General features: G+C 36.3%; 1 pseudogene; it reads left to right on the forward strand.

The window, feature by feature from the left end:
* The first annotated feature begins 1,083 nt into the window (after nucleotides 1–1,083).
* LOC101719430 (casein kinase II subunit alpha-like) lies at nucleotides 1,084–3,491 on the forward strand (annotated as a pseudogene).
* The last annotated feature ends 6,453 nt before the right edge of the window (nucleotides 3,492–9,944 follow it).

Consider the following 9,944-nt stretch of genomic DNA (forward strand, 5'->3'; position numbering starts at 1 on the left):
CTAAGGGTTAACCAGGTAAATGTGTTTTTAATAGAATGTAGCCATGACAACTTCTGTAATCTGTTACCAAAGGAGTATAAAAGATTCAGAAAGTCCTGCCAGAACACTTTGCTCTCCCATCTCCACTGCTCTGGTTTTTGTAAATTCTGCTTGCTATATTCTAGGGAAACTCCAATGAAATTAAGTTTCACAGATGTAAAAAAAAAAGTATATAAGGAAAAGTAAACTTCTATTTGGGGCTCTCAAGACTGACAGGAGTTGCTCACTGAGCAGCCAAAATCATTAAAAGCTGCTTTTGCTCTTATCTTCGAGTTAGAGTTATCTGTGGAGGGGTCTTCACTGTTTCCTGCTTCAATGCATTTAAATCACTGTGCCATGAAGAGAATCAACATATTTAGTCATTTAAAAAGTGCTAGATACCAGGGATTTAGCTCAGTGGTTCCGCTGCCTGCCTGGCAATCGCAAGGACCCGAGTTCTATCCCAGGTACCAAAAAAAAAAAGAAAAGAAGTGCAAGTTGATATTGCCTGTGTAAGGAGAGGAGAGATTGGCTACCACTGGTGCTACTTCCATCACGGTTTGAGGAAAACAGGTCTTTAAAAAGTCTTACCCACAGCTGGCTCTGAACATAGTGTTTGACAGATCCTCAGACATCAAGTTCAGTTTGTCTGCCAACTTTTCTGACATGTCAAGACCTGTACCAAGCGGGGCCAGAGTTTACAGAGATGTCAATATGCATAGACCCCAAGAGCACTGGGATTATGTGTCACATGTGGTGAATGGGGAAATCAAGATGACTACCAATTGGTTTGAAAACTAGGCAGGGGTAAATACGGTGAAGTATTTGAAGCCATTAACATCACAAGTAAAGAAAAAGTTGTTAAAATTCTCAAGCTAGTAAAAAAGAAGTTAAGTGTGAAATAAAGATTTTGAGAATTTGAGAGGAGGCCTCCAACATCATAACATTGGTAGACATTGTAAATGGCCCTGTGTCACGAACCCCTTCCTTGGTTTTTGAACATGTAAACACACAGATTTCAAGCAATTTTGCCTGATGTTAACAGACTATAATATTTGACTTTACATGTATGAAACTCTGAAGGCCCTGAATTATTGTTATAGCATGGAATTTATACACAGAGAAGTGTAGCTCCATAATGTCATAATTGATCATGAGCACAGAAAGCTTCAGCTAACAGATTGGGGTCTGACTGAGTTTTATCATGATGGTCAGCAATATAAGTCCAAGTTGCTTCTCCACAATTCAAAGGACTTGAACTACTTGTAGACTATCAGATGTATGATTATAGTTTGGATATGTGGAGTTTGAGTTGTATCTTGGCAAGTGTGATCTTCTGGAAGGAGCTGTTTTTCCACAGATATGACAATTATAATGAGTTGGTGAGGATAGTCAAGGTTCTGGGGACAGAAGATTTATATGATTATATTGACAAATACAATTTTTAATTAGATTTGCATTTCAATGATACCCTTGTAACTCAGTGAGACTTTCATTAAGCAGACACCTTCTTAGGTGATGGGAACATTTTGTCTACAGTGAAAAACAGCACCTTGTCAGCCTGGAAGCCTTGGATTTCCTGTATAAGCTGCTATGATTTGAACACCAGTTAGGGCTCACTGAAAGAAGCCATGGAGCATCCTTATTTCTTTTTTTTTTAATTAATTTTATTGGTACATTTAAGGTATGCAATATAATGACATCATTGGAAATTGGCAACTTTATGTAATCCATCTCAGTTCTTATTTTTACCCATCCCTCTGCCCTCCCTTCACCCTCTCCATCCCTCCCTATCTACAAAGGTTTGGTTTCCACTTTTCCTTTTTCTTATATTGATTCCATTCCCTTCTTTCTTTTCCCTGTTCCTCCCACTTCCCCTTCCCCTTTGTACTTTTTTGTCCTATTTCACATTATCCATTATATATTTTAGTCCATATTTACACTTTCAGTTTCACACACTACAGAAACTATTCAGTATTTGCACCTGTGTCCTATTTATTTCACGTAAGAGTATCACTTCAATGTGCATCCATTTAGCTATAAATGTCTCTAGTTTATCATTCTTTATGGCCGAGTAATACTCCATTTTATTCTAAAAAAAAAAATTCCACACATTTTCTTTATCCATTCTCCAGCTGATGGGCAATTGGGTTATTTTCAAGTTTTAGCTACCACAATTGTGCTGCTATGAAAATGGGTGCACATAGATCACTGTGGTATGATTTTTTTAATTTTTTAAGGAAGATACCCAGCAGGGGAATAGCTGGATCAAATGGGACTTCTAGTCCTAGTTCTTTGAGATATCTCCATACTTATTTCCTCAGTGGTTCCAATAGTCTACACTCCCACCAGTGGTGGAGTAGGGTTTTTCCTTCCCCACAGCCTCACCAGCATTTGTTATTGATTGATTTCACAATAGCAGCCATTCTTTCTGGAGTGAGGTGGAATCTCAGCATTGTTTTCATTTGCATCTCTTGAATGACCAGTGATGTTGAACATTTTTTCCATATATTTATTTGCTATTTCTACTTCTTTGTCTGAGAAATGTCTATTCATTTCATATGCCCATTTTTGGACTGGGTCTTTAAATTTGTGAGGTATGATTTTTTTAAGTTCTTTGTATATTCTAGATAAGCAGACTTTGTCTGAGGAAAGGCTAGTGAAAAGTTTTTCTCTCATTCTGGGTTGTCTCTTCACACTGTGGGTGGTTTCTCTTGCTGTGCAGAAGGTTTTGTTCTTAAAATCTTTTCCTACACCAATGTCTTCAAGAGTTCTTCCTAACCTTTCTTCCAGCTGGTTTAGTGTTTCTGTTTTAATATTTAAATCTCTAATCCATTTCGATTTTAGTTTAGTGCATGGTGAGAGATATAGGTCTAGTTTTAATTTTGGCAAGTTGAAACCCAACTTTTCCAGCACCATTTATTAAAGAGGATATCTTTCCTCCAGTGAGGATATTTGGCTCCTTTGTCTAAGATGAGGTGGCTGAGTGTGTCTTGAGTTGTTTCTGCCTCTTCTAATCTGTTCCACTGGTCTTCAGGTCTGTTTATTTGCTAGTACCATGCTTTTTTTTTATCACAGTATATTTGTAGTATAGTTTCAAGTTGGGGATTGTGATACCCTCTATCTTGTCTTTATTGTCTAGAATTGCTTTTGCTATTTAGGTCTCTTCTTGTTCCAAATGAATTTCTGGATTGTTTTCTCCAGGTCTGTGAAGTATGCCGCTGAGATTTCCATTGGGATTGGGTTGAATACTGTTGTGAAGGACCAGGCTCAAATGGGTTAATCTAGCACGATAGAGGGCAGTACACCTACATGTCAGCAGCACCAACATGATGTCAGGGCTTTCTTTAGTGCCAGCCCTTTTACCCCTTGGACCTCTGGCAGGCTTCCCAATGATTGTTGCTTCCAATCCCCTTTGGATGCCAGATTCAGCTGTGCTGTGGCTCAGCAGTAATGGGTCACCTTTCTGCTGATGCCTGGGCAGAGGTGGGGAAGTCCACCCTCTCCTTGATGCAGCTTGTGCATGGTGGGAGCTGGAAACACTTCAGAAGCACCATGTCTGAACCATTGGTTGTGAATTTATAGCAGTTCAGTCATTTAAAAGAAAAACTTAGACTGGTTTTCTTTTTCTTTTTCTTTCCTTTTTATTCCTTTTTATTTTAACTCAAACATTTCATAACTCGGGATTTCCTGAAAGATTACCTGCAGGTGGAATATTTCATGGACAGATTTTTTTTCTCTCCTTCTAAATTCAGTTGCTAATCACTAAAGAACAAAGATAAACCAGCCTCAATCTTGACTGCTGCATTTGGGTGGAAATTTCTTCCCATTTCTAACATGGTTAAACCACCAGCCTATACTCTAGGGTGTTATATCACCTCCTCTTCTCTAGAGATTACAAAAATGTAGCTTCTAGAGAGAGATGGGAAGGGAGAAGTCAGGATGGAAAAGAGACAGGGAAGACTCAAGCTGTATGAGCTGCACATGGCTCATCATTTGATCCCTAAGTGCTTCAGTGCAGTTATCCTGACAACTCTAGTGGAAGCAAGTTTTAGTTTTGTGGAGATGTTGTAAATCTACCCAAAGGGCAGATCAATTCTGAAAACACTTGTTCAGTATGAATCATGTTTATTGACATAACCCTAAATCCAGCTCATTTATAATTTTGGTGTCATTTTAGTTTAAAATTGTGATAACACCCCTCCAAGGCTCTTTCCCTTTCATGTCTCAGTATGTTGTGCTCCATAACTGGGAGGAGAGGGAAGACAAAGATCATTTTCAGTTTTCTTTGGCTTGGCCATCTTGAAGTCAGTTATTAGGCATAACTTACTGCTTTTTACAAAAGAAGTATTGTCTACATAGGTTTCATGCTAGCAAATCTAAGATCTAATGGGAGATGCAGCCACACTGCATTTCATTTAAACTACCTTGTTTTCCTCCTACCTTCCTTTTCACTCACATGCCATCCAGTGAGAAGACCTACTCCTCAGTCTTGTAAATATACATGATAGACAGGAGAAGAGCCACTATATCCAGTGAAATGGAGATGGTAGACCTGTAAAATTATAGAAAACAACCCTTGTTACAGCCCTGTCAATCTTTGCATTATGTGAAAGATCCAGTGTTGGAATGGAATTATTTGGTATAATAAACTTTTGGATGTATGCATCAAGGTTAAGTATAAATTTCCTGTGTAAATATTACTGAGTGGGTGTCTCACATTAAAATCTGAGGGACCTATACCCCTGTACTTTGGAGGTTTCAATTTTTATACACCCCTCAATCAACCCATGGTACCAGGCAGGGCAGAGAGGCTTTAAAATGCACCAAAAGCCAAAACATCTCTGAGAATTAAGGATCTTTTTCTATAAAACTCATTTTTTGTCTCAGCAGTTCAAGGATTGGGAATGAAAACAGTTGTCAGTTTTTGTGTGTTTCTGTGTGTGTATAAAGTGGACTTTCCACTGTAGGCCAACCACTTAAGTCTATCAGGTGGTTCACTAGGGAAGCCTAGGTTTTTAAGCACAGTAGCAAAGCCATCAGCTCTATATTTTAGCCTGTTATTTCATTACAGTATCTGCTTAGGGGGACTAGAAAATTTTGTTACAACATTTCAAAGCCTAAAATTTTAGTTCCCCATTCTCCTACCTTTGTGGACTCACAGGCCTTTCTTGCCTGGTCAACATAGACAAAAATAATTGTTTTGGAGTTAAATTTAAAGAACCTACTAATTTTGTAAACTGTCTTGATTTTAATAACTTTTTCAAGGTGGTGGCTTTAGGCAATAAAGCAATAAACTTTAGAGGAAGCTAAGGCCTCCTCTTCTAATGCTTCTCAATCTTAGGGAGAGCTGAAGAGAAAACATCTTAACTGATAGGGTGATTTTCTTCCTTGAGGCCACTTACAGTGAGTATGTATTGTACTTAAGCCTTTTATGCTACAGAATGCTGTAAGGATTACCATGTTGACTTTGTTCAGAAGCTAACAGCACCAGATATGTCAGAGATGCAATTTGTGATTATGTTTGCACTGGATTGTGATTTGAACAGAACACTTAGAAACAATGAAGTCTTTCTTTTGAGGTAATAGGAGGGTTGTAGATGTATTTTGCATCCTATTCTTGTAGCTCAGACATCTAGGTCTAGCAGAGGTTGATGTAGTAGCTGCAGACAGCTGGACTTCCTTGTACCCATCAGATCCGACAAGAACTAAAGGTGAATGCACAGGACTCTGAAGTGCCAGCAAGAGCCTTTTGAGATAAATAAAAGTTATTTTTCAATGCTACTTAAAGAGTCAGAAGCATGGAGCAGAAGTGTGAAGTTTTAAATGATCCAAATGTGGAAGGGGAGCCAAGGGTTTAGGGAGTAACAACTTCTGTGTTGTTGTAAATGACCTCATTAGTATACCTTGTATTGGGACACTACTTCTCAGCATTACCTGTGTCTGCATTGCTTAGATGGAAGGAAACAACACCAATATAAAAACAATTGTGTTTTCAATTACTCTAGAAGGTCTTTAAAAGTATTTTTTAACTTTGTTTAAAGTGGACTACCTCTTTTTAAAATTTTAAGTCAGAAATTCCTCCTCAGTTGATTTATTGGTTGTAACTGTATTGTAATGGGTGAAACTGAAACACCTGTACTGAGAAGGAGATGTGCCATGAAGATCTTTAATTTTTTTAACTAAAATATTTAAATACATAAAAATACAAGTTCAAATCATAATTTGTGTGCCTGTATGTATGTGTATGTGTGTAATTAGTGAGATAGAAAGAAAAGAAAGAAGAAAGAAAGAAAGAAAGAAAGAAAGAAAGAAAGAAAGAAAGAAAGAAAGAAAGAAAGAAAGAAAGAAAGAGGGGGGGCAAGGTTGGGAAGAAACTGGAAGTCAAGTAGATTGTACATAGGAATGTAAAATGGGTAACTAATTTGGAAAAATTATCTGGCAAATTCTTATAAACATGCTTGACATGGTTTGTGTTTAGATGTCCCCCCAAAGCCTAATGTGGACATATGCTTTTGCAGAGGTGGCTTGATCTAGAGTCTGTGAAGCTGGAATTGATTCACAATGGAATGCTAGCCTGAAGACGTGAGTGCTACTTGCCCTAAGTAGTCTGAATAATATTTAAGAGGCAGAAAGATGCTGTTAAGGTCCATTATTGCCTTTGTTGCCTTCCATCACCATGAACTGTTGCCCCTCTGCTCTCTGCCATTCTGCCTTGCAGCCAGATGCTTATGGACTGAAACCTCCAAAAACTGTGAGCTAAATAAACCCTTTCCACTCTAACTTTTAGTGTTGGGTATTTTATTTCAGCAACAAGAGAAAAGTAACTAAGATAATACTTCTAATACGTTATTCAGCCATTTCAGTTCTAGGTATAGTATATACCCAAGAGAAAATAAATGTTTGTTTACATGTGTACGTGAATGTCCAAAAGCTTTATTTGTCAAAACCCAATGCCTATCACCATGTGAATGGATGGATAGGTTATGATATATCTACACAATGGAATGCTCCTCAATAATAGAAGGAAAATGTCTATCAATATATGCAACAATATAAATGAAACTAATTAGGCTAAAAGAAGCCACATATAAAAAGTATATATATGATTCCTTTTATAGTATACTAGAATATAAGTACTAATCCAAAGTTATATCAGTGGTTGCCTGAGGATAGGGAGTAAGGCAAGGAGAATTAAAATTCAGGCACAAGCCAACTTTTGAGAACTTTAAACAATGTTCATTATCATTGGTGATGCCTGTTTAAACATAATATATATATATTATATTATATATTATATATTACATATTATATATTATATATTATATATTATATATATGTGTGTGTGCACATATCAAATTATATACTTTAAATATATCACCATAAAATATAATAACCCAGACCAATACACCAAACACAAGCAATGAAATTGCGGCAATAATTTTTTTACAAAAAGGTCTAATGGAATCACCACTGAATTCTCTAAGAACCTAAGGGAAGATCTAATTGCAATACTCCTCAAACTCTTTAATAAAATTGAAAAGTAAAGAGTACTTCCAAACTCATTCCTGGAAGCTGGTATTAACTTGATTCACTAACCAGACAAGAACTCAACTAAAAAAAGAAAACTTAGGCCCATCTCTCTAATGAACACAGATGCAAAGATCTTCAACAAGGAACAGCAAAACAGAAAGCAACAAATCATTAAAAACAGTCATACAGAGTTTGATCCCCAGTACCAAAAACAAAACAAAACAAAAAAAAACCAGTCATACACCATGACCAAGCAGGCGTCATTCCAGGGATACAGGATGGTTCAATATATACAAATCAATAAATATAATAGAACACATAAATAGAAGGAAGAATCAAAATTATACAATCATCTCAACAGAAAAAAAGACTTTGACAAAATTCATTATCCACTTATGATAAAAACTCTATAAAAACAGGTATAAATGAACATCGTTTCAATCTGACAAAATCCATATATGACAAATCCAATCACCAACATTATATTAAATGGGGAAAAACTGAGAGGTTTTCCTCTAAAATCTGGAATGAAACAAGAATGTAAAATACCACCACTCATCTCCTATCTAGTATTTGAAAATTTAGCCAGAGCAATCAGGCAAGAGAAAAAATAAAAATAATACCCATATAGAAAAAGAAATCAAATTATTCTTATCCCAGGTGACATGATCCTTTACAAAGAATACCCAAAACACTCTACCAAAAGACTCCTAGTGCTAATGAAAAAATTTATCAAGGTAGCAGGATATGAAATCAAAACATAAAAACCATAGTATGTATCTGAGCCAATAATGAACCTACCAAGAAAGAAATTAAGAAAACAATGCCATTCACAATAATTTCAACAAAAATTAAACACTGTACTTAGAAATTCACCTAACAAAGGTTGTGAAATATATTGGTAATGAAAACTACAGTATTATGAAAAGGGAGATTGAAGAGAACATCAGAAAATGGAAAGGTGCTCCTTGTTCTTGGATAGAGAACATTGTTAAAATGCCCATACAACTAAAACTGAAGTAGGTTAAATGCATTTCCAATTAAAATGCCCAAAGTTTTCCTCACAAAGTTGGAAAAAATATTAAAATTCATATGGAATTAAAAAATGCCCAGAATAGAGAAACCAATCCTTGGCAACAAGAGCAAAAGCAGACAGCACCACAACCCTAGATTTCAAGTTATATTACAAAGCTACAGAGATAAAAACAGCATGGTAGAGATCCAGCATGGCTGAATAGAGGAGGAGTCACATCTGAAAGACTGAGGGAACATCAACTAAAAATATAGGCAATTGGAATAAGAGGAAATACATATATATTTGTATCAAAAATATCAATTTGAAAGGCCCAAAGGGCTTTTTCACTGCCCCAACATGGGAACATCCATTTTGAGAATGTCCCAAATAGCTGGAAGTTTCTAGGCAGCAAGGCAGAGTCCAGTCTCACAGGATAGACTTGGGTTATATGGGTCCTTCATCTCACCATCCCTTCTCCAAACACAGAGGAGGATGCAATCCAGGAACATTTTTGACAACACTCATCAGGGGTAGTTGATGAGGGATGAGAGTTGGTCCCTCCCCACATTCTTTACATCTTCCATTACTTTATTTTTCATTATCTTTTCCCTTTCTCTATTTTAGTCATGCTTCCATACATATACCACTTACCCTTATGAATCTATAAATAGTTAACTCTATCTTATTATGGCTGAATACTGCTCTATGGTGAAAGGAGTTAAAATTTCTCTATTGAGTGGATATTTACTGTATATAAGTTTCTATTTTGTCTTAGATTTTGGTATAAAACTATAAATCTTGTATCTATAGTTAAAAGTGGCAAAATACAAGTTATTACAGTTTGTCATTCTTGAGTTTGTATTGAGAAGATATTGTTATTACTGATTGTACTACTTTAGCCAAGGTAATATAAGTGTTTTGTTCAATTGATCTTCCTTCTGTGCCAATACATGGATTGTCTGGGGTGCATAAACAATACTATAGCCCAGTACCAAAGAACTGATGCTAGGTCAAACAGGCTGCCGATTTTCATCTGTAATAAACAGAACAGGTAGTATCCTCTATTCATCTATGCCTAGGAATCATCTCTGAAAAGTGGTTATTACCTAAAGAGGTAATAAAGCTACCTACCATATATAATTTACAAGCCTCAATGCAGAAAATAAATAAACAACAACAAAGAAAATCAGAAAAAAGAGACTTAAGATGCACCCTAAATTTCCCAACTCCACCAAAGCAAATCCAAGCAGCATTGTGGGGCAAGAAAATAAAAGCTATCCAGCTGAATTTTCTGAAAAGGTTGCAGCAGAAGAAGCAACACAGATGTATAACACTCTTGTCAAATTCACAACAGAAATAATTCACAGGTAGTTAGAGA

Source organism: Heterocephalus glaber, unplaced genomic scaffold, assembly GCF_053883595.1.
Source record: "Heterocephalus glaber isolate CG9 unplaced genomic scaffold, H.glaber_assembly_v1.0 deba00000331, whole genome shotgun sequence".
Lineage (NCBI taxonomy): Eukaryota > Metazoa > Chordata > Mammalia > Rodentia > Bathyergidae > Heterocephalus > Heterocephalus glaber.